The following is a 22,629-nucleotide window of genomic DNA, read 5'->3' as shown; positions in this document are numbered from 1 at the left end:
TTGATAATGACAGGAATGTGTTATATTCCTCAAGGTCTGAAGATAGAAAAAAGGTCAAAAGTGCTGAAAAGAACTCATTTTCTCTCAATGTACCTGGCTAGAACAATAGGAGGTAAAGGGGTGAGGAAGGCAGCATGGGGAGGGAAAAATTACAACTCTGAAACACCTCAATAGAAGGAAAGCAAACCCCTGAGCTGACTCCACCCCAATTTCATCCTTGGGATTTTAATATGTGTCAGCAATACATCACAGAACAACTTCTATGGCTCAGCATCCAGGTAAAGCCTTTATAATCTGTAATTCTCTTTAAGTGCAATTAACTTCCTATTTCCTCACAGTCTCTCATTCTGTCCTGTGGTATTACAGCATTTAGAAGCCACATGTTTTTGGAAAGTCTTTTCCATTGTTTTATTGAAGTCAGTGGAAAAAGCACAATTCTACGTGATGAAATTTATGATACAGCCAACTCTTTTTTTTTTTATACTTTGGAGGATTTTATTTAGGCCAACTTCTTAGTACACAGCAACAATTAATTCCAAATAGAATTTCAAAATTTCAGAGTGAATGTTGACACAGCCAACTCTTCAAGAACATGTCTACTTTAAATAGGGAGAGACACCTGTGTTTGGCAGCGTTCCTTCAACTTTGTGTAAAGAGGAGTAAACACTGGTACCCTGTGCCTATACAGGGAGCACAGCTGGCTTCACTTTGAGTCTCTGAATAAATTTTCTAGCTTGAAAGGAAACTGTGGCTTCTGCTGTGCAACGAGCTCAGACTTTTTTGTTGGAAGTCTTCAGAGCTGAAAGCCAGGTTTGACCAGAGGTGCTCTGTGACTCTTTCCTGGGTACTTTGAACGCTAAGTATAAAAGAACACCACCTGAGTGTTTGGTAAGGGAAATAGGGGCTTCTGAATTCCTTTGTGTGCCAGAGAAGGCTCGGCTTCCATGCAGGATCATCTAATATTAGGCTAACTTTTCATGTACTTTTTTTCCCCACATCTAGCTCTTCTTTTCATTGCTTAGTAAAAAAAAAATTCAAACGTATCCAAAATTGGAAATGTAATGCTAGGATCATAGCAAACATTTAGAATGATTTCATCAAATCCACTACACACATACATACCCACACACACACTGACTATGGGGACAGAGGGTGGGGGAAGGGAGGGTGACAATAATGTCTGCATTTAATTCTGAAATATAAAAAAGTTTAAAAATCACATACCTCATTTTCAAGTCAAGAAATATTTTTGCAACACCAGCCAGTCATGTGCCAACCACTGGGGGGTGAGAGGTGCTGCGGAAGAGAGCTGGAGGGGACAAGAGAGATCAAAGACAATTAACACCAGTCCCTGGAATATGCAGGGCACTATGTCTTCCTGATATGGGAAGGGCCAAGGACAGCTCTCATACTTCTCCTGTCTTCCAGGAGCCTGCTGTCTAGCTGGAGGATGAGAAACGCTGAGAGAAAAAAACCTCACAGACAAGGGGTAATTGTAGGTCAGAGTAAGGAAAGATTTCCTAACAGCCATTTAGGACATCTGATCTATAGCAGCCCTCAGGAGGCTCCTAATATCTAATAATAAAGGGGCCAGGTGACTTTTTTAAAAATGGGAACATGCACCACTTTATTATAGAAAATGCTATTTTAGAGGTATTCATTCATTTGTCAAACAGTTATGGGGCACCTAATATGCCAGCACTGGAGAAAGACAGATACGTTTGTTTGGATCTGGACACAAATTACTTACTGACTTCATAGACTGAATGTTGTTCCTATTCCTCACTCCCTCCTTATAGAAGGAATATCCATCCATGAACTTTGCCACATGACCTTCAGGAATATGGCGTTAGAGAAAGTGGTGGCGTATATTTCTCTACCCCACTGATACTGGGCTTGGCCACATGACTTTGCTTAAGCCAATGGAACCTTAGTGCATTTGACACAAGCCAAGGCTTTAAGTGTATTTGCACAATTTGCCTTGGCCTCTTGTCTTCTCCATTTCTATAAGAAGAAATTGCTCTGAAAAACACAGGTTCAAACAGAATGACAATCACACAGGGGAGACTTGTAGTCCACCTGGGCCCAGGCTTGATTAGCCAAACCATAGCAGATCTACAGAGCCACAAAAGAGAAATGTTTGTGGTTGTAAGCCACTAAGAATTGGGGGGGTGGGTGTTTGTTGTGTAGCATTATTGCAGCAATAGCTTAATAATACACTGACCAATGGTTCACCCTGAACTATGACATATGCAAAATTTTTCTTAGTGCTTTCTAAGGTGACCAATCCTCCTAGTCTGCCCAGGACTACCTCTGTTTTACAACTGGGAAAACTGGTCATTCTAGTGCTTTCCCACCTCCAATTTCTGAATCCTTTCTGCTGGTTGGTGCCAGCCATAGCTCAGCTATAGACATCAAAGGCCCTCATTCTGCCCTGAAAGTTCTTGCTGGCCCAGACTCCCACCCACCACTTCTGCAGCTCCCCAACTGAGCCTGCCCTCTATGAGCAACCCCAAGGGCCAGATCCATAGGTCTTGTTTTTCTTCAATCTCACCTATCTCCAGTAGTTACTAATTGCTGGTAAGATATATTTACCACAAGTTGTTAACATTGATGTATTATTGTAAAAGACGTTTCTTAAAAAAAAAAAAAACTCCCAGAGTGGCAATGCCTTAATCCAGGGTTGGCAGATACAGGTGTTGCCATTATCCCCAACCTACACCCATGGCAGACATCAGAAATCAATTATGACACCCTTTCCCATTAAGCCCAGATGTGCATTCGAAACCCTGCTCAACATAGTGCTTTTGGTAACCATTTCAAATATATTCAAGTTGGAACATAAAATGAATCCCATATGTCAACCCTGCCTCAGGCCAGAAAAAAATGTAACTCTAATGGTGGGAATTTCACCTGACACTCTACTTCTAAGAGGAGGGGTGGAGGCATACAGCAGGCAATAAATCAAGAATCAGTCAGGAAGCCATTTCCGTGACTCTGATCAAGTTATGGAAATTTTCCTGGCTTCAGCTTCTTCATTTGTTGTTTTTTTAAAAAGAATTTTATTAATTCCATGGCTAAGATGTTTCTCTCTAAAATTATGACATTAAAGAAAATGAATTTCTCTGATGTCTTCCAGTTATACAGGACCCATATCAGAGGGTTTCCTTCAGAAAGATCAATACAAACTCTGCTGAGAGGATAAAATGAGACCACAAACTTTTGAATACCTTGTTTGTTGTAGTATGTTCTAGAAAAGGGATAGGAAATGACTTTATGTTTATTATTTATCATCATTAACATCTCATCCTCCATCTTTTTCTTCATCATAGGCCCAGGGCAGCTTGACCTCTGTTGAAGGTGAGGATGGGGGGAGTTCATGAAGATGATTTTCATAACACCTCTTAAAATAAACAGTGAGAAAATCTGGAAGTCCAATCTACACATGAGGTTGTTGGTATCAGGAAATAAGTTTGAATGTAAAAAGGATGTAAGAGTTTGGCAAATACCTTAAGCACTTTAAATTTCCATTTATGTATCTCCAAAATTAGAGGAACACATACATACGAAGTTAGACAGAAACATGTGAATAAGGCCTAGCTGAATGAGAAAGAATTGTACTATCATGGGGATTCACCAAAAGTTACCTAAAATCATTTAAACTGATATCTGTCATATTATGAGTGGTCTGCAAATGGCAACAGCCATTAGTATTATTTAAGATATAGTTTCATCAATCACCTTGTAAACTATCTGAAGAAAAGCCTTGTATAAGGAGGATGACATTCCTGGCCTCTAGGAAAGGGGCAGCCAACGAGGATCATCCGGCTCTCAGGACACTGGAAATGTGCACCCTTTTGAGAAGGGCTGCCCATTAGGCTTTTCTTGCCTTGACCAGAATCAGCTAATCCAGCTCACCCAGAAACCTAAATGTCATCAGCTTTTCTTTCTAGGAGGGATGCCCTGCACTGGGTAACCCAGGAGGAGACACATGGTTGACACAGTTGCTCCTGGTGAGAGTGTGTGTGTGTCCAGCTCAGCAATCCAACCAACTCTGAGGACACTGACAGTGCTGGGATCTGGACCTACCATCTCCATGTGAGTGGTCCTGCACTAGGGAGATCCCTACACCAGGATGATGTCACCACTTCCATGTGGCAAGCAAGTATCCCTCAGGACAGCTCTGGAGATTTCATTTACATGACATTCTGGGAAAGGCAAACTATAGGGATGGGAAATATCAATGTTGCCAAGGGCTGGGGTCAGGGAAGGGGGACTGACTGGAAAGGGGCACAAGGGAACTTTCTGGGGTGATGGGAATACCATGAGCTGAATTGTCCCCCCACAAATATGTTGAAGCCCTAACCTTTCGGTACCTCAGAATGTGACTGCATTTGAAGATAGAGCCTTTAAAGAGATGATTAAGCTAAAAAGAGGCAATTAGGGCAGGCCCTAATGATTGGTGTCCTCATAAGAGGAGGAAACTTGATCACTGGAGACACCAGGGATATACCTACAGAGAGGAAAGACCATGTGAGGACACAGCAAGAAGGTGCCACCTGTAAGCCAACGAGCAATGCCTGAGAAGAACCAAACCTGCTGATGTCTTGATCTTGGACCTCCAGCCTCCAGAACTGAGAAAACAAATTTCTGCTGTTTAAATCACCTAGTCTGCAGTACTTTGTAGTGGCAGCCTTAGGAAACTAATACAGATATAGTCTATATTTTTATTGTGATGGTGATTACATGACTATTTTACATTTGTCAAAACTCATCTAATTATATACTTACAGAGGGTGGCTTTCAGTGTACATAGATCATACCTTAATAAGCCTGACTTTAAAAATGCTACTAATCAGATTTTTTAAGTTTGGCAGGAATAACGATATCTCTTTGAATAATTTCCTAAGTAGGACTATTTTTGAAAAATGCACATTTAAATAGAATTAAATAACTAAAAATCAAATATAATTCTTAAAGTTTTGTTTAGTTTTTCCAATGCAAACAAACAGTTCTACAAAGAAGACAACCATGATATAATGCAATCTCTATTCTTATGGGGTTTCTTTGAATTATTTTTTGTGTATAAACATTTGCTGGTTCAAATAGGATATGAATCTTTAAAGCCAGGGAGATAATCTACTATCTATTAACTGTCAACTCATATCCCTATTTGAAGGTTCTTAACTGTTTTCTTCATGAAATTATCAATATTTATCATCAATAATTGAAATACTCTACTTTTATGATAATAAATACATTTGTATTTTAAATGGGGATTTCAATATATAAAGCATATTACATGTAGAATATTTACCTGTATCTTAATGAGATTATTCAGATAGACATGCTTTGTACCTATTACTGATTTTATTATGCTGATTATACATGATGATGACTAACATAATCACTCAATCATTGATCATCCCAAGTTCAGAGATGTCATCAACAACACTGAAGTAGGACTGTGGTTACTCAGCCTTAAAGGTCATGGGGTCAAGGCCAAAGCTAAAGCCAAATAGACAATTTGGCCAAACACCATACTAAGGTTGAAGCAAAAATTTACTATATTCCTATAGGAACTGAACTGAATTACAGACTGAAAACAAAAAGTGAATCTATAAATACAAAAAGACATACTCTTATCATTTCATCAGACAAGAAAAAGAACCTGACATTGTAAACGCTTAGTTCTCATTCATATAAACAAACAAGTCTATAAAAATCCATGCTCAGGCACCACCACTACAATAATCCCAAATATCTAGCCTTCCAATCCCCAAAATTCAGCCTCCCTCATGTAACCAACCCTTTCCTTGACAGGTTCCTGAAGCTACAGTTCAGCAACTATGGAAGTAGAGTTGCAAGAGAGTCACTCTGCCCTTTCCTTTTTCCTGCCTAGAGATTTCTTTTGGGAACTCTTGAAAATTTACAAGAAATTTTCGGCCAGACAGCCTTGCCAGCAGGACTGGCACCCTTCCTAGGCCCGCCTGTAACTTCATGATGAATGCTTTAATAATCTGCCTCTTTGCTGCCTCTCACCCTTCAGCGCTTTGCTCTAAAGACATTGTTTTTTAAATCCAGTTGAGGAAAAAGCCCTGAACAAAGCTACTTTTTTCTGTGGTTCTTTCCACGGCCTGCTCATGGGTCAGCATTTAGCTATGCCAATGCCTCAAAGCGTAATTATTAGATGAGATATCTCCTCCTGAGGCAGCACAAGCTGTTTCCTTCTTTCATAAGGTACAATGTGTGCACTATTCCATAATCAAACAAGTAGGGAAAATCGCTACTTAGCATATGCACAGCTCAGAACACAAATTCGAACACCAATTAGTAACAATATGAATTTAAGTCAGAATAGCCAATTTGCTAGTATGAGAATCCCAGCCAGGAAAACGTTTCTTCCTTTTCTACCATAACAGCCCTCATGCACAAATAATTGAGAGTCTGAGAGTTAGAGATCTTCTATTAATGTTTTTAATTGCTTCTATGTATAGCCATTGCCTTCATAGCAGCACTACCTAGGGTAGGGAAATGTGCAAAATTATTCCAGCAGGTCATCTAACGTGGGTCATCATGACCTGGAGGCTAGTTAGAACCCTAAAGCTAAGAGAGTGCTCAGAGAAAGAGCACTGGAGTTGATCAAGTTCTAGTCTATCTCTTCTTTGACCTGGCTGTGAGGCATTGAGCAAGTTACTCAACCTCTCTGAGCCTCAGTTTTCCCACTATAAAATAAGAAATGCACCATGTGGAAGTCCTTTGGGAACTAATGTGCCATTCAAGTGTAGGAGACTATCAGTAACGAAATCAGGGCATAGTTTCCCATCAAGCCTAAATAGATGTGTGAGCAACAGAATCCCTAGTCTGGTGCTATGCTGTGGGTGTGGCTAAGAATCCCATAGAAATAGACCCTTTACTGTGTTTCACCCCTTGTCCTCACAAGAGCAGTTTTCCTTTCCCTACACCTTATGGCTTTGGAAATAAACTCTTCCAAATATTACTTGAAGTCCCAGCCAGAGTATGTTATCTGCTTCTTTGTATAAGTTTCTTCTCTTATAAGCATTGAATTCAAGACCTGAAGGCTTGAAGACAGGTGGACATTCTCCTTATATTCTGTGGGGAATACGTAGTGGCATCCTTCATGGAAAATGGATTCTCTTAACTGACTCCAGTAATATAATGTTCCGATTTACAAATTTATATTTTATCCCCTCTGATGAATGCACAGCAATACATAGTAGAGATATAATCAATTAAAGATACTTTCAGACCTTGAGAGACCGAGTCGTAAGGAATAAGAGTCAAATATAGAAACTTAGATGATATATGTGAAATATAGAGAATGCGGAAGCATTGTTCAACCAAGAAAAAATGTTAAATATAGGTAAAGAAAAAAACGAGCTGAATGAAGTAAAACAAAGAAAAACAAGGACTTACTGTATATAGCACAGGGAACTCTGCTCAATGTTATGTGGCAGCCTGGATGGGAGGGGAGTTTGGGGGAGAATGGATACATGTATATGTATGGCTGAGTTGCTTTGCCGTGCACCTGAAACTATCACAACGTTGTTAATCAGCTATAGCCCAATATAAAATTAAAAGTTAAAAAAAAAAAAAGAAAAAGACAAATGACAAAAATTTGTTGAGTAAATAATTATCTTAGGGATATTGCCAAGGGTGTACTAGAGCTTATCTATTAAAACCTTTAAGAATCCATGGAATTCATCTAACAAGCCCTTGTTGAACCCTGTTATGGGTAGGACACTGCGTTCACTGTGGAAGTAGGGCAGGAGAAAAGGCAGATGATCTGGGTTCGAGTTCCAGTGCTGCCACCTAGCCATTGCACTTTCATCATGGCACTCACTTCTCTGGGTCTGCTTTCCACATCTATAAGATATGTGGTTAGACTAGATGAAAAGTAGCAAGGTAGAGATCAGTAGGCTGATCACTGAATGAGTCAAATCTTAAACATTCTGGAAACATTACATAAAATCTAGAATTCCAGATTTTCTTGAAAAGTTGGAGCAGCCCCTAATGTTGGGTCAGCTTTCTGCATGGCAGCAATAGGCTAGAGCTGATTATTTGCACCAGGATACCCTCACCTCTCCCTAGAGATGCCTGGAGCTGCCCAGTGTGTGCTTATGTGCCTACTCTCTGCCCTGCTTCATTCCCATGAATCACCTGCATGGGCTCTCGAGCATTTACACTTGTGACCCTGGAGAGCTGTTCTCTACCATCCCACTCAGTTCTCAGACTCCATAATTCTTTAAAACTCTGCATCTAGAAGGAAAAATCCAGCACATTGATTCTCTTCTTGCCCTCTAATTTCAATCATCCCATTAGTTGGAGAAAAGCACTTAAAGATTTGAATCCAGAAATCAAAACTAACATACTGATGGTCTAAAACCTCTAAACCTTCCACCTCTTACATGTTGCTGTGGTGTTTATTTTAGCTTCCCACTCATCCACTTTGCTTCCTGTCCAACTTGATTTCTGTTTTACAGTACACTTACATAGACTTTCCACAGTAATTAATTTCAAAGCATGACATTAAACTGGTTCCTTCGAACCGGACACATCAGAAACTGAAAATGCTTATTTAATGAGAATAGGTGGATGCCAAAGATGGAATTCTTGAAGCTCAGGCAAACCTGAAGGACCTGCAAACACTAAATCTTTGTCTTTTAGCCCCTTTTGTAAACTACTTCCATAAAAGAAAATCTATTCTATTTTGACCAGACTGCACACAAACATGAGGTTAAAAATGTTCGCCTGACACTTTTCAATACCCCTGCTTTGAATGCAGCAGTTTGTTTTGCTGCCATATTTCTTTCAAACGATGTGCTTTGTAAGAATTTTAGATTCATCAAAATACCTATGAGCAAATTCTTTTAGTAGAAAGTGTTAGCTTGCTGCTTGCATGCCTTTCAATGTGAGAGATTTTACCATATGTTGCCATATCATTTAGATTATGTCTAAATGATGCCAAAAATCTGGAGGAAAAAAGGGAGATTCCATTGTCTAGATGCTTTATTTGCAAGTCACCAAACAGCTAGCTGTTTTAGATCACCCAGCTGTGTGGCACCATAGCTAACACATCTGGGTGATTAGCTGAATTACTCATTTTCATCAAGATATTTTGTTCTCCTATGGACAATATCTGAGCTTTACACGTGGATGTGCATAGTATATGCACGTGTTTACATAAGCACATGTGTTTCTAAAATGACAGATTTAAGCAACTGTTTCAAATAAAAAATGCAGGGTCAGACTCTTCCTTCACCTCCTGCTGGACATTTGTAACAATCTACAGCTCTTTTCCATCTGTGCCCACGCAACCCACAGAGTCAGGCTAGGGAGCAAAACTGAGAGGTCAGTCAGGTAAAGCCAAGGAATGGGACTGGCAGTCCCATTGCCTGCAATCCAATCAAGAGTTCTGACCCTGAGCAAATGCTGGTAGATAAGCACACCTAGGAGAACGCAGCCTGGGCTGGAAGAATCATGAAATACAACGTTACGATTTAAGGAGCACTTATTATGCAGCAGGCTTAGTGTTTTTACCTGCATCATCTCATTTGAACCTCAAAATAACTCCATGAGGCAAAAACTATTATTTCCTAATCCCTCTTTTTGTTTTTTTGGGTTGTTTTTTTTATTTACATAAATAAGGGGACTCAGAAAAATTAAGTAACTGCTAAGTGGTAATGTTTGTATCTGAAGACAACTCTGGCTTCAAAACATGCCTCATAATAAAGCCACTACCCTGTCTTGTCTGGGTCGCATCTGGCCATCCTCCTCCAAATGTCACTGGAGCACTCGCAGTGCATGTCATCCAGGCTGGTGTGACAGTGGCAACCATCCCTGTGCTGATCCAAACCTACACTGCTAGAACCTTAGATAATTCCCTAACATCTCTGGGCAGGGTTAGAGAAGAAGGAGCCGATGTTACCCTGCTTTCACAACCATTAGCACATGTCACTTGAATGGCTAGGGTGGGCTGAGCACAACCTGTATTATTGTGTTTCAAGCTGCCATATGTCCTGAGTTTTTTAACAAGTCTAATCTCAAATCCTATCTCTCAGTGTCAGTCTATCTATTTGATTTGAGGTTTATAAAATTAGACTGCTAAACTCCATGGAAGACTGTGACATCATCTACCATCTTGGTATGTTTAAACTATTTGAGTCATGGATGGCTGCAATTATTTTTAATGTTCACTGTAGTACTTTTTTTTGTTTTGTTTTGTTTTGTTTGTGGTACACGGGCCTCTCACTGTTGTGGCCTCTCTGGAGGAGAGCACAGGCTCCAGACGCGCAGGCTCAGCGGCCATGGCTCACAGGCCCAGCCGCTCCGTGGCATGTGGGATCTTCCCGGACCGGGGCACGAACCTGTGTCCCCTGCATCGGCAGGCGGACTCTCAACCACTGTGCCACCAGGGAAGCCCCACTGTAGTACTTTTAATATATCTCCATTAAAATCTGTTTAAGGAGGTACTTCTCCTTGTGGGGATGGAAAGCATGATTTTTTGTTCTTAGAAACTAGGCAGGCATGATATATCGTACCATGGTACCATGAGGCAGACAATAGAAGGAACTGAACACAGAAAACTTTTGAAACCAAACAAGCAAATAATTGTCATCCCAATTATTTCATTATGGCTGACAATAGAATAACACAGAGGACTGAGTGGCTCCCAGAATGGCACGACAATCATAAAAGACTGAAGACACAAAGAGTATTTCTAAGAGACAGCAGAATTTGTACAATATGTGACGTACAGTAAAACCTTGTTATTCTGATCACAGCTCATTTTTCTCCAAATAGTATGTAATTCAAAACAATTCCCACTCCCCAGCTGCCTAGACTGTCTTACTGTTATTTTATTAAAATACAAGCTCATTTTAACCTGGCTAATTCAAAGTCAAATTTTGCCAGCCCCTTACATGGTAACTAAGGAGCTCTTACTTCCTCTCTGTTTCATCTCCCGGGATCTCCCGACCCCCAAATTGGTTTCACAAATGCAAGCATGCAGAGTAAAAGAGAATTACCACACTGGATGGCAATAACATATGCAAAAAAATGCATGTTAAATATCTGTTCTTTTGTGACATTCCAAATTCTCTTTCTTTTTTAAGAATTCCCTTATGTTTAGATATTAAACAATAATCTGAACACATTCAGCGTATATAATTTATAGGAAGGAAAGGGAGGGAAGGAGAGAGATTCAATTTTTCACTAGTAACAAAATCCATTAACATCTAATAGTAGTATCTCATATAATGATACAATTTATTGGCACTGACTACATGCAATGAACTTTAAATATGTTAGCTTATAGAGTCCTCACAGTAACCACGAGTTAAGTATTTTCGAACTCATTTTGGTGGTGGAGAAAGAGAGGCACAGAAAGCTTAAGCAACTTGCCCCAGGCCATGATGCTGTTAAGTGGCCAGGACTTGGACTCAGCCAGGACAGGAACTTAGGCCTCTGTTTAGGAGGACAACGATGAAGCTTCTTAAGTCCAGAAGTGGAACTCCATCTTCTTTCCTCCCCCTTCCACTTTACCCTCACAGCACCAGCACCATCACTACCCGAGGCCACCATCACAGCCCCATGGAAAAACTGAACCCCTTTGAGTCCTCAATTTCCCTTCCCACAAAACATTAGAGAATTCCCAAATCCTAAAACAATAATGATCCCTTTAGCAGCCAGTAAACTCCAAGATGGTTTTCTAGCCAGCACTTGAACAGAAGTGGGCAACCCCTGAACCTCGAGTTCTACGTGGCCCTCAGGCCACTCACTGCCAACACCCAGGTAACTCGAATCTCATCAGGGGCTAGTAGACTCCAGCTGCTGCATTCTGTTCTGAAACTTGTCTGTTCCACTACTTAGGATTTCTAGTGGGGCCCTCATGACCCTTTTCCCCAACACGATTTTGATTAGACACAAATTCCCAATACCACACATCTGTGTATGCTTTGCTGCTTACCTATTCCTTGCACCAGGCTGATGTACCCAGCCCCAGCTGTAGTGGCTGTTGGCTGCAAAAGATGCATAGCTACACCCATCTCAGAGAACTACCCTAGGCCAAAGGGAGCTGCCCCACCTTGGAAGTTATGGAAGTTATGCCAGTGGCCAGTGACTGACTACCTAGGGCACAAAAGGTTGGCCCTTTGCTTTGAGGGGCAGCCATCTCTGGGGTGCAATTTGTTACCCACAGCTCACCATAGGTCCCTGTGAAGCTAGGCTCCAGCTGAAAACATCCTTCCTAGCTTTCTTCCCCTTCTCCTGAGAGCATCACCTCAATAAATCATGTACACAAGAATCCCTGTCTCAGGCTCTGCTTCTAGAAACTAAGACAATGATATTAGCTGCTCTCCCAGAGCCAGGACTCTTTTCATTCACCTCATCCCACCCTCTGCCTCTAGACTTCCCCTGCATAAGACTCCTCAGCCTGACCCACTCCAAACTTCTATGCAAGGTGCCAGGTGTTATTTTCAGTCACCATATAACATTTTACCTACCTATAAAAATAGAAAATATTCATAACTTATTTTCCTGAGCAAGTTATACCAAAAGTTTACTCGATTTTGTTCTGCCAACATAGCTGCAGATTGTGCACTAGGAAGAACAAATATGTAGTAGTGAGAGTCAAGATGGCGGTGTGGGAAGACACGGACTTAGCATCTCCCCACAGCTAGGGCACCTGCCGGCCGCTGGTGGGGGACTCTGATGCCCAAGGAGATGGGAGGAACCCCAAAGTGAACCGGCAGGTCAGAGGGGGACTGAGGGGGGAGGAGAAGTGGAGACCAGACAGGATCCCCACCCCTGAGGCCGGGGAGATCAGGAGAGGCACGTGGGAGGGGACCTCCCAGACCCCAGACCCAAGGAGCAGGAGAGGAGAGGAGGGTGTTTGCCCTGCCCACTCGAGCCCAGGAAGCCTGCTGGGCTCCCAAGTGAGGTCCCCTGCCCTCTGAGACCAGTGGTGGGGGGCACACCTGGGCCCCTTCTGTTCCTTGTGCCTAAGCCCCAGCCCCCACAGCCCCCAGGGCCTTTTCCAGCCCTGTGGGTCCTGAGCATTGGCCCCACCCACCACCCAAACCTCGCCCTTGCTTAGGCCCCACCCTCCACAGCCAAGTACTTCCCCCCCCTTTTTTCTTTTTTATTTCTTTTCCCTCCTTTTTTTCTACTATTGTGGTACTGATGTACCTTCCAGTTATTGGTTAATCTATATTTTTATTTTTATGTTCTTCCTAACATATCTGTTACTTTCCTAGTCAAATTTTATTTTTTACTTTCTTTTTAACTTTTTTGCCACGCCAGGAGGCTTGTGGTATCTTGGTTCACAAGCCCGGGGTTGTGCTAAAGCTCCTGGGGTGGGAGCTCAGAGTCTGGACCACCGGACTAACAGAGAATCTCAGAACCTAGGGAATATTCATCGGAGTGAGGTCTCACAGAGTTCCTCATCTCAGCACCAAGACTCAGCTCTATCCAATAGCCTACAAACACCAGTGTTGGAAGCCTCAGGCCAAACAGCAGTTAGACAGGAACACAATCCCACTCATAAAAAATAAAAATAAATGAGATGGCAAAAAAATATGTCACAGATGAAGAACCAAGGTAAAAACCTACAAGACCAAATAAATGAAGAGGAAATAAGCAATTTACCTGAAAAAGAATTCAGAGTGATGATAGTAAAGATGATGCAGAATCTCAGAAATAGAATGGAGGCACAGATTGAAAAAATACAAGAAATGTTTAATGAAGATCTAGAAGAACAAAAGAACAAACAAACAGAGATGAACAACACAACAACTGAAATGAAAAATACAATAGAAGGAATCAATAACAGAATAACTGAGGCAGAAGAACGAATAAGTGAACTGGAAGACAAAATGGTAGAAATAACTGCCAAGGAGCAGAATAAAGAAAGAAGAATGAAAAGAATTGAAGACAATCTCAGAGACATCTGGGACAACACTAAACGCACCAACATTCGAATTATAGGGGTCCCAGAAGAAGAAGAGAAAAAGAAAGGGTCTGAGAAAATATTTGAAGAGATTATAGTTGAAAACATCCCTAACATGAGAAAGGAAAGAGTCACCCAAGTCCAGGAAGCACAGAGAGTCCCAAACAGGATAAACCCTAGGAAAAAACCACCAAGACACATATTAATGAGACTAACAAAAATTAAGTTCAAAGAAAACATATTAAAAGCAGCAAGGGAAAAGCAACAAATAACATACAAAGGAATCCCCATAACGTTAACAGCTGATCTTTAAGCAGAAACTCTGCAAGCCAGAAGGGAGTGGCAGGACATATTTAAAGTGATGAAAGGCAAAAACCTACAACCAAGATTACTCTTCCTAGCAAGGATCTCATTCAAATTCAATTGAGAAATTAAAACCTTTACAGACAAGCAAAAGCTAAGAGAATTCAGCACCACCAAACCAGCTTTACAACAAACGCTAAAGGAACTTCTCTAGGCAGGAAACACAGAGAAGGAAAACACCTACAATAACAAACCCAAACAATTAAGAAAATGGTAATAGGAACATACATATTGATGATTACCTTAAATGTAAATAGATTAAATGCTCCAACCAAAACACATAGACTGGCTGAATGGATAAAAAAAAAAAAAAGATCTGTATATATGCTGTCTACAAGAGACCCACTTCAAACCTAGAGACACATACAGACTGAAACTGAGGGGATGGAAAAAGATATTCCATGCAAATGGCAATGAAAAGAAAGCTGGAGTAGCAATTCTCCTATCAGACAAAATAGACTTTAAAATAAAGACTATTACAAGAGACAAAGAAGGACACTACATAATGATCAAGGGATCAATCCAAGAAAAAGATAAGACAATTGTAAATATTTATGCACCCAATATAGGATCACCTCAACACATAAGGCAAATGCTAACAGCCATGAAAGGAGAAATCGACAGTAACACAGTAACAGTAGGGGACTTTAATACCCCACTTTCACCGATGGACAGATTATCCAAAATGAAAATAAATACGGAAACACAAGCTTTAAATGATACATTAAACAAGATGGACTTAATTGATACTTATAGGACATTCCATCCAAAAACAACAGAATACACTTTCTTCTCAAGTGCTCATGGACCATTATCCAGGATAGATCATATCTTGGGTCACCAATCAAGCCTTGGTAAATTTAAGAAAACTGAAATCATATCAAGTAACTTTTCCGACCACAAGGCTATGAGACTAGATATTAATTACAGGAAAAAGTCTGTAAAAAATACAAACACATGGAGGCTAAATAATACACTACTAAATGACCAAGAGATCACTGAAGGAATCAAAGAGGAAATTTTAAAAATACCTAGAAACAAATGACAATGAAAACATGAGGACCCAAAACCTAAAGATGCAGCAAAAGCAGTTCTAAGAGGGAAGTTTATAGCAATACAATACTACCTCAAGAAACAAGAAAAAGCTCAAATAAACAACCTAACCATACACCTAAAGCAATTAGAGAAAGAAGAACAAAAACAACCCAAAGTTAGCAGAAGGAAAGAAATCATAAAGATCAGATCAGAAATAAATGAAAAAGAAATGAAGGAAACAATAGCAAAGATCAATAAAATTAAAAGCTGGTTCTTTGAGAAGATAAACAAAATTTATAAATCATTAGCCAGACTCATCAAGAAAAAAAGGGAGAAGACTCAAATTGACAGTATTAGAAATGAAAAAGGAGAAGTAACAACTGATAATGCAGAAATACAGAGGATCATGAGAGATTACTACAAGCAACTATATGCCAATAAAATGGACAACCTGGAAGAAATGGACAAAGTCTTAGAAAAACACCACCTTCTGAGACTGAACCAGGAAGAAATAGAAAATATAAACAGACCAATCACAAGCATTGAAATTGAAACTGTGACTAAAAATCTTCCAACAAACAAAAGCCCAGGACCAGATGGCTTCACAGGTTAATTTTACCAAACATTTAGAGACGAGCTAACACCTACCCTTCTCAAACTGTTCCAAAATAGAGTGGAGGGAGAAACACTCCCAAACTCATTCTACGAGGCCACCATCACCCTGATACCAAAACCAGACAAAGATGTCACAAAGAAAGAAAACTATAGGCCAATATCAATGATGAACATAGATGCAGAAATCCTCAACAAAATACTAGCAAACAGAATCTAACAGCACATTAAAAGGATCATACACCATGCTCAAGTGGAATTTATCCCAGCAATGCAAGGATTCTTCAATATATGCAAATCAATCAACGTGATATACCACATAAACAAATTAAGGAATAAAAACGATATGATCATCTCAATAGATGCAGAAAAACTTTTGACAAAATTCAACAACTATTTATGATAAAAATTCTCCAGAAAAGAGGGATAGCATAGAGGGAAACTACCTCGGCATAATAAAGGCCATATATGACAAATCCACAGCAAACATCATACTCAATGGTGAAAAACTGAAGGCTTTTCCACTAAGATCAGGAACAGGACAAGAATGTCCACTCTCGCCACTCTTATTCAAAATAGTTTTGGAAGTCCTAGCCACAGCAATCAGAGAAGAAAAAGAAATAAAAGGAACATAAATTGGAAAAGAAGAAGTAAAACTGTCACTGTTTGCCGATGACATGATACTATACATAGAAAATCCTAAAGATGCTATCAGAAAACTACTAGGACTAATCAATGAATTTTGTAAGGTTGCAGGGTACAAAATTAATGCAGAGAAATCTCTGGCATTCCTACATCAACAACAAAAAGTCAGAAGGAGAAATTAAGGAAACACTTTCATTTACCATTGCAACAAAAAGAATAAAATACCTAGGAATAAACCTGCCTAAGGAGGTGAAAGACTTGTACTCAGAAAACTATAAAACACTGATGATAGAAATCAAAGATGACATAAATAGATGGAGAAATATACCATGTCCTTGGATTGGAAGAATCAACATTGTGAAAATGACTATACTACCCAAAGGAATCTACAGATTCAATGCAATCCCTATCAAACTACCAGTGGCATTCTTCAGAGTTAGAACAAAAAATTTTACAATTTGTATGGAAACACAAAAGACCATGGATAGCCAAAGCAACCTTGAGAAAGAAAAATGGAGTTGGAGGAATCAGGCACCCTGACTTCAAACTATTCCACAAAGCTACAGTAATCAAGACAGTATGGTACTGGCACAAAAACAGAAATATAGATCAATGGTACAAGATAGAATGCCCAGAGATAAACCCACGCACATATGGGCACCTAATTTACGACAAAGGAGGCAAGAATATACAATGGAGAAAAGACAGTCTCTTCAATAAGTGGTGCTGGGAAAATTGGACAGCTACATGTAAAAGAATGAAATTAGAACACTCCCTAACACCATACACAAAAATAAACTCCAAATGGATTAAAGACTTTTAAAGGTAAGACCAGACACTATAAAACGCTTAGAGGAAAACATAGGAAAAACACTCTTTGACATAAACCACAGCAAGATCTTTTTTGACCCACCTCCTAGAGTAACAGAAATAAAAGCAAAAATAAACAAATGAGACTTAATTAAACTTAAAAGCTTTTGCACAGCAAAGGAAACCATAAAGAAGACAAAAAGACAACCCTCAGCATGGGAGAAAATGTTTGCAAATGAAACAACAGACGAAGGATTAATCTCCAAAATATACAAACAGCTTATGGAGTTCAATATCAAAAATAACAAACAATCCAGTTAAAAAATGGGCAGAAGACCGAAATAGACATTTAATCATGGAAGACATACAGATGGCCAAGAGGCACATGAAAAGATGCTCAACATCACTAATTATTAGAGAAATGCAAATCAAAACTACAATGAGGTATCACCTCATACCAGTCAGAATGGCCATCATCAAAAAGTCTAGAAACAATAAATGCTGGAAAGGGTGTGGTGAAAAGGGAACCCTCCTGCACTGTTGTTGGGAATGTAAATTGATACAACCACTATGGAAAACAGTATGGAGGTTCCTTAAAAAACTAACAATAGAACTACCATTTGACCCAGCAATCCCACTACTGGGCATATACCCTGAAGAAACTATAACTCAAAAAGAGACATGTATCACAATGTTCATTGCAGCTCTATCTACAATAGCCTGGACATGGGACCAACCTAAATGTCCATCAACAGATGAATGGATAAAGAAGATGTGGCACATATATACAATGGAATAATACTCAGCCATAAAAAGAAATGAAATTGAGTTATGTGTAGTGAGGTGGATGGAGTAAGTGTGAAGTAAGTCAGAAAGAGTGATACATATCACTTCATACATACATACTTCACTCTATCATACAGAGTGAAGTAAGTCAGAAAGAGAAAAACAAATACCATATGCTAATGCATATATATGGAATCAAAAAAAAAAAGGTACTGATGAACCTAGTTACAGGGCAGGAATAAAGAGGTAGACATAGAAAATGGACTTGAGGACATGCGGTGGGAGTGCGAACGTGGGGCAAAGTGAGATTAGCATCGACATATACACACTACCAAATGTAAAATAGTTGGCTGGTGGGAAGCAGCAGCATAGCACAGGGAGATTGGCTGGGTGCTTTGCGATGACCTAGACGGGTGGGATAGGGAGGATGGGAGGGAGGCTCAAGAGGGAGGGGATATGGGGACATGTGTATGCATATGGCTGATTCACTTTGTTGTGCAACAGAAACTAACACAGTATTGTGAAGCAATTATACTCCAATCAAGATCTATTTAAAAAAAAAAGAATGAATATGTCTTAGTTTAGGACGCCTCCTACATCACTCTCTTCCCTTAGGTCACTGAAGAGCAGGCCTACCCATGGTTTAACATCTAATAAGATGACCTGGGCCAGGATAATTGCCTAGTGAAGATTACTCTGCTGTCTTGGCCCTGAAAACAGGCCACCCATCCAGATGTGGGAACATGGAGACTGAACACTCCTTTAGAGGTTAAGTGTAGGTGCACATGTATGCCTGCATGCATACATGTGCACATACGAACACACACACACACACACACACCCTCAGGCCCAACATAAACAAGCAGCTCCAGCTTAGGAAGGATCAAGGGCTGGCAAGGGAGGATGCTTGGACACTGAGAAGTTTTCCCCCTTCAAGCAGAAGGACTGAAAAGCATTGCATTTTCCCTTCTACATAAGGTTTGAGTATTTCCAATGATTCAACTGAAAGGTCTTTAAAAGTTTCTATGAAGCCCTTTGACCAGCTTCCGACTCTTGCTGCAATGACAACCCCATCTCATTGGAGCTATTAAAAGACTCGTCTGGGCTTCCCTGGTGGCACAGTGGTTGAGAGTCCGCCTGCTGATGCAGGGGACACGGGTTTGTGCCCAGGTCCAGGAAGATCCCACATGCCGCGGAGTGGCTGAGCCCATGAGCCATGGCTGCTGAGCCTGCGCATCCGGAGCCTGTGCTCCGCAACAGGAGAGGCCACAACAGTGAGAGGCCCGCGTACCGCAAAAAAAAAAAAAAAAGACTCACTGTCTAGCCCAGGGAAGGGAAATTAATCCTCAGATGAAACAGATCCCAAAACACCAGACATTTTTTTTAATAACTTTTTTTATTTTATTTTTGTCTGTGTTGGGTATCCATTGCCGCGCAGTGGGCTTTCTCTAGTTGCAGTGCGTGGCGGCTACTCTTCCTTGCAGTGCACAGGCTTCTCATTGTGCTGGCTTCTCTTGCTGCGGAGCATGGGCTCTAGGTGCACAGGCTTCAGTAGTTATAGCTGACGGGTTCTAGAGCACAGGCTCAGTAGTTGTGGCACAAGGGCTTAGTTGCTCCGGGGCATGTGGGATCTTCCTGGACCAGAGCTCAAACCCGTGTCCCCTGCATTGGCAGGCAGATTTTTTTTTTAACATCTTTATTGGAGTATAATTGCTTTACAATGGTGTGTTAGTTTCTGCTGTATAACAAGGTGAATCAGCTATACATATACGTATATCCCATATCTCTTCCCTCTTGCATCTCCCTCCCACCCTCCCTATCCCACCCCTCTAGGTGGTCACAAAGCACCAGAGCTGATCTCCCTGTGCTATGCGGTTGCTTCCCACTAGCTATCTATTTTACATTTGGTAGTGTATATATATCCACGCCACCCTCTCACTTCATCCCAGCTTACCCTTCCCACTCCCTGTGTCCTCAAGTCCATTCTCTACGAACACCAGACATTTTTTCACATATTCCTTATTTTTCAGATCCCCTTCCAGTATGAGTGTTTTTCCCACTTATATTTGAGTGTAGGCATTATCTTGCTATCTCCTTTTTAAACAAAAAGCAGGCTTAACCGGAATCAGGAAACACAAAAGCTTATATGTGACCCTAGATAAGTCTGTCTGTCTGTCTGTCTGTCTGTCCATCTCTCCCCCCTCATCTGTAAACACAGCGGCCTGGACCAGGTTGATCTAAGGTCCTGTCCTTTTCTAATGTCCTATGAGACTTTACTAGAAGCACAGGAGTATAGTCTTAAGAGCATGGGGTCCAGAGTCAAATTACCAGGGCTCATATCCCAGATTTACCACTTACTATTTACATCTTTGAGTAAGTTCCTTGATGAACCTCAGTTTCATCATTTGTGAAATGGGGACAAAATGAGTACCTCTCTCACTGGGTTGGGGTGGGGATTTAATGATATAATATTTAGAATGTACTTAGAATTGTGCCTGGCACATAGCAAATGTTCAATACATATTTAACTGTTGTGATTCATCCTCATTTACCAAAAAAGAACTTGCCAGGTTGATTTCCCCAGTAGAAGACATAAAATATTGGTGGCCCCAAATATAATCACATTAACACTTATTGAGAACCATGTGCTAGATATTAAGGAATTATATAAATTATCTCATTTAAACCACATCAAAATCATACCAGGTTGAAATATTATTTACTTCCATTTCAGAGATGAAGAAACAAAGGACCGAAGAGGCTTAGCAACTTGCTCATGGTCACACAGAATACATTTTTTTTTAATATTTCACAATTAGCTCTTCAGGAACAAAAGCCCAATTCATAGCATGATGCCATTTTCCTTGGCGTAAATCCTTCCACCACAGCCAGTTACAAGCTCCCAGTCTGGCATCACTGAACGCAGAGCTGAGAAGAGATGAGCACAGCTGGCTCTCCTGCGCTGCTCCACACACCTGGATACAGTTAGAATGTTGTGAAGTGAGCAGCCCACTCCAGAGCCACTCAGCTGACCTCTTCACAGCATGTTCATGTCATTCGACTCCTGAAGCTAAGCACTGCTTTAGAATGCAAACCAAAGGATACACATACTCCTTATAAAACATCTAACTCAGATTATAAAACTCAAACTCAGATTTTGCTTGTGTTTCAGTGTGTAAGTCTGAATAGGGGTCTGAGCTATGTTGTTAACTATGCATTCATGTTCTTTTTATTCGTGGAAGGAACAACTGTTTCACTTCAAAAGGACTTAGAACTGATTTATTTCTGTTATCTGATTCTGTACCACAGTTAATATGGTAATTTATTTGCAAGCTCTAATAAACATAATGTTTAAAAAAACAGATTTTTCTCTTCACTTATAAATCGAATCTAGTTTTCAACAATGTATAAATTTCCTGGTTGGTTGGTATGTTTTTAAATGTTTGGATTGCACAATTATTGTATATGATGAAAAATGTATATTATGCATTCTTTCTAATTGAGTGTTTTATGCAAATTAATGTTTCTCAGTTGAAACTGTTGATTCATTTCTGCTAACTTATTAATAACACATTACCAGATGTTTCTAAATCTCTGTATACAATTTCAGTTCTTGATCGAGGCTGACATACAGAATTTCACCCAAAGAGCCTTTTCTTTCTAGTCTTAATTTAGAATATGCATTGACTTAGCAATTTTAAAATGTACTGTAAGAATAAATAAGAAGATTCTCAGTTTCTAATCCTTTGTGGCAGCTAAAATACCATTTTGTGCACCATACAGCAGCTATGTGAATTTATTCACAGATAAATATAGTGGTGGCAAGCAAGTTGTAAGAGCAGAACTATACATCCCCCGCCCCCCAAATCCTAGGACGTTTCTTTTACCACCAAGAATCTCAGGTGCTCCAGGCTTTAGGAGCCATTATCACGGCCTCAGCTGCATGGTGGCGGCCAGGGCTTGAATCTGGGGAGCCCACTCTAAGCTGTCTCTGTCAGCATTAAGAAAGGCCAAGCCCCGGGCCCAGGAGGCCTGTCATGCCCTACCCTCGCCCTTCTCAGCCCTAAAAGTTCAGGAAAACAAAATTGAGATGGAGGTAAATGTTGACTTTGGCACCTCCTTTTTTGTATTCTTCTAGCATCCAACACCTCCCTCAGAGGTCTCAATGTTTAAAAGCCTTGAATAAACTAGTTCAAGCCTTGTGCTAATATGTTAATAACTTGAGGTAATCCTTAACCCCATTGCCAAATGTCTTCATTATAAATGACAACTGACAAGAAGAGGTCACGATAGGCCCAAAGAAGTTGTTCAAAGGTGGGATTTCAGGGACTGTTGCACCAGAAAGTTTTTAAAGGGAGAACATCTCCCCCAGTCTTCAAAAACACACCGTGTGCATAGCTCCTACCCTT

The 22,629-nt window shown here is 40.4% G+C and overlaps 1 long non-coding RNA gene across 1 annotated transcript in view; it reads right to left on the bottom strand.

Moving 5' to 3' along the window:
* Positions 1-22,629, bottom strand: part of LOC112406360 (uncharacterized) — a 223,409-nt gene that overhangs the window by 183,265 nt on the left and 17,515 nt on the right. The window contains exon 2 of the long non-coding RNA XR_003004542.1: positions 1,225-1,309. This is a non-coding gene — a long non-coding RNA (uncharacterized LOC112406360). The remainder of the gene's footprint in view (positions 1-1,224; positions 1,310-22,629) is intronic.

The sequence above is a fragment of the Neophocaena asiaeorientalis genome, unplaced genomic scaffold (assembly GCF_003031525.2).
Source record: "Neophocaena asiaeorientalis asiaeorientalis breed wild unplaced genomic scaffold, Neophocaena_asiaeorientalis_V1.1 scaffold188, whole genome shotgun sequence".
NCBI lineage: Eukaryota > Metazoa > Chordata > Mammalia > Artiodactyla > Phocoenidae > Neophocaena > Neophocaena asiaeorientalis.
This window is presented reverse-complemented; position numbering and strand designations above follow the sequence as displayed.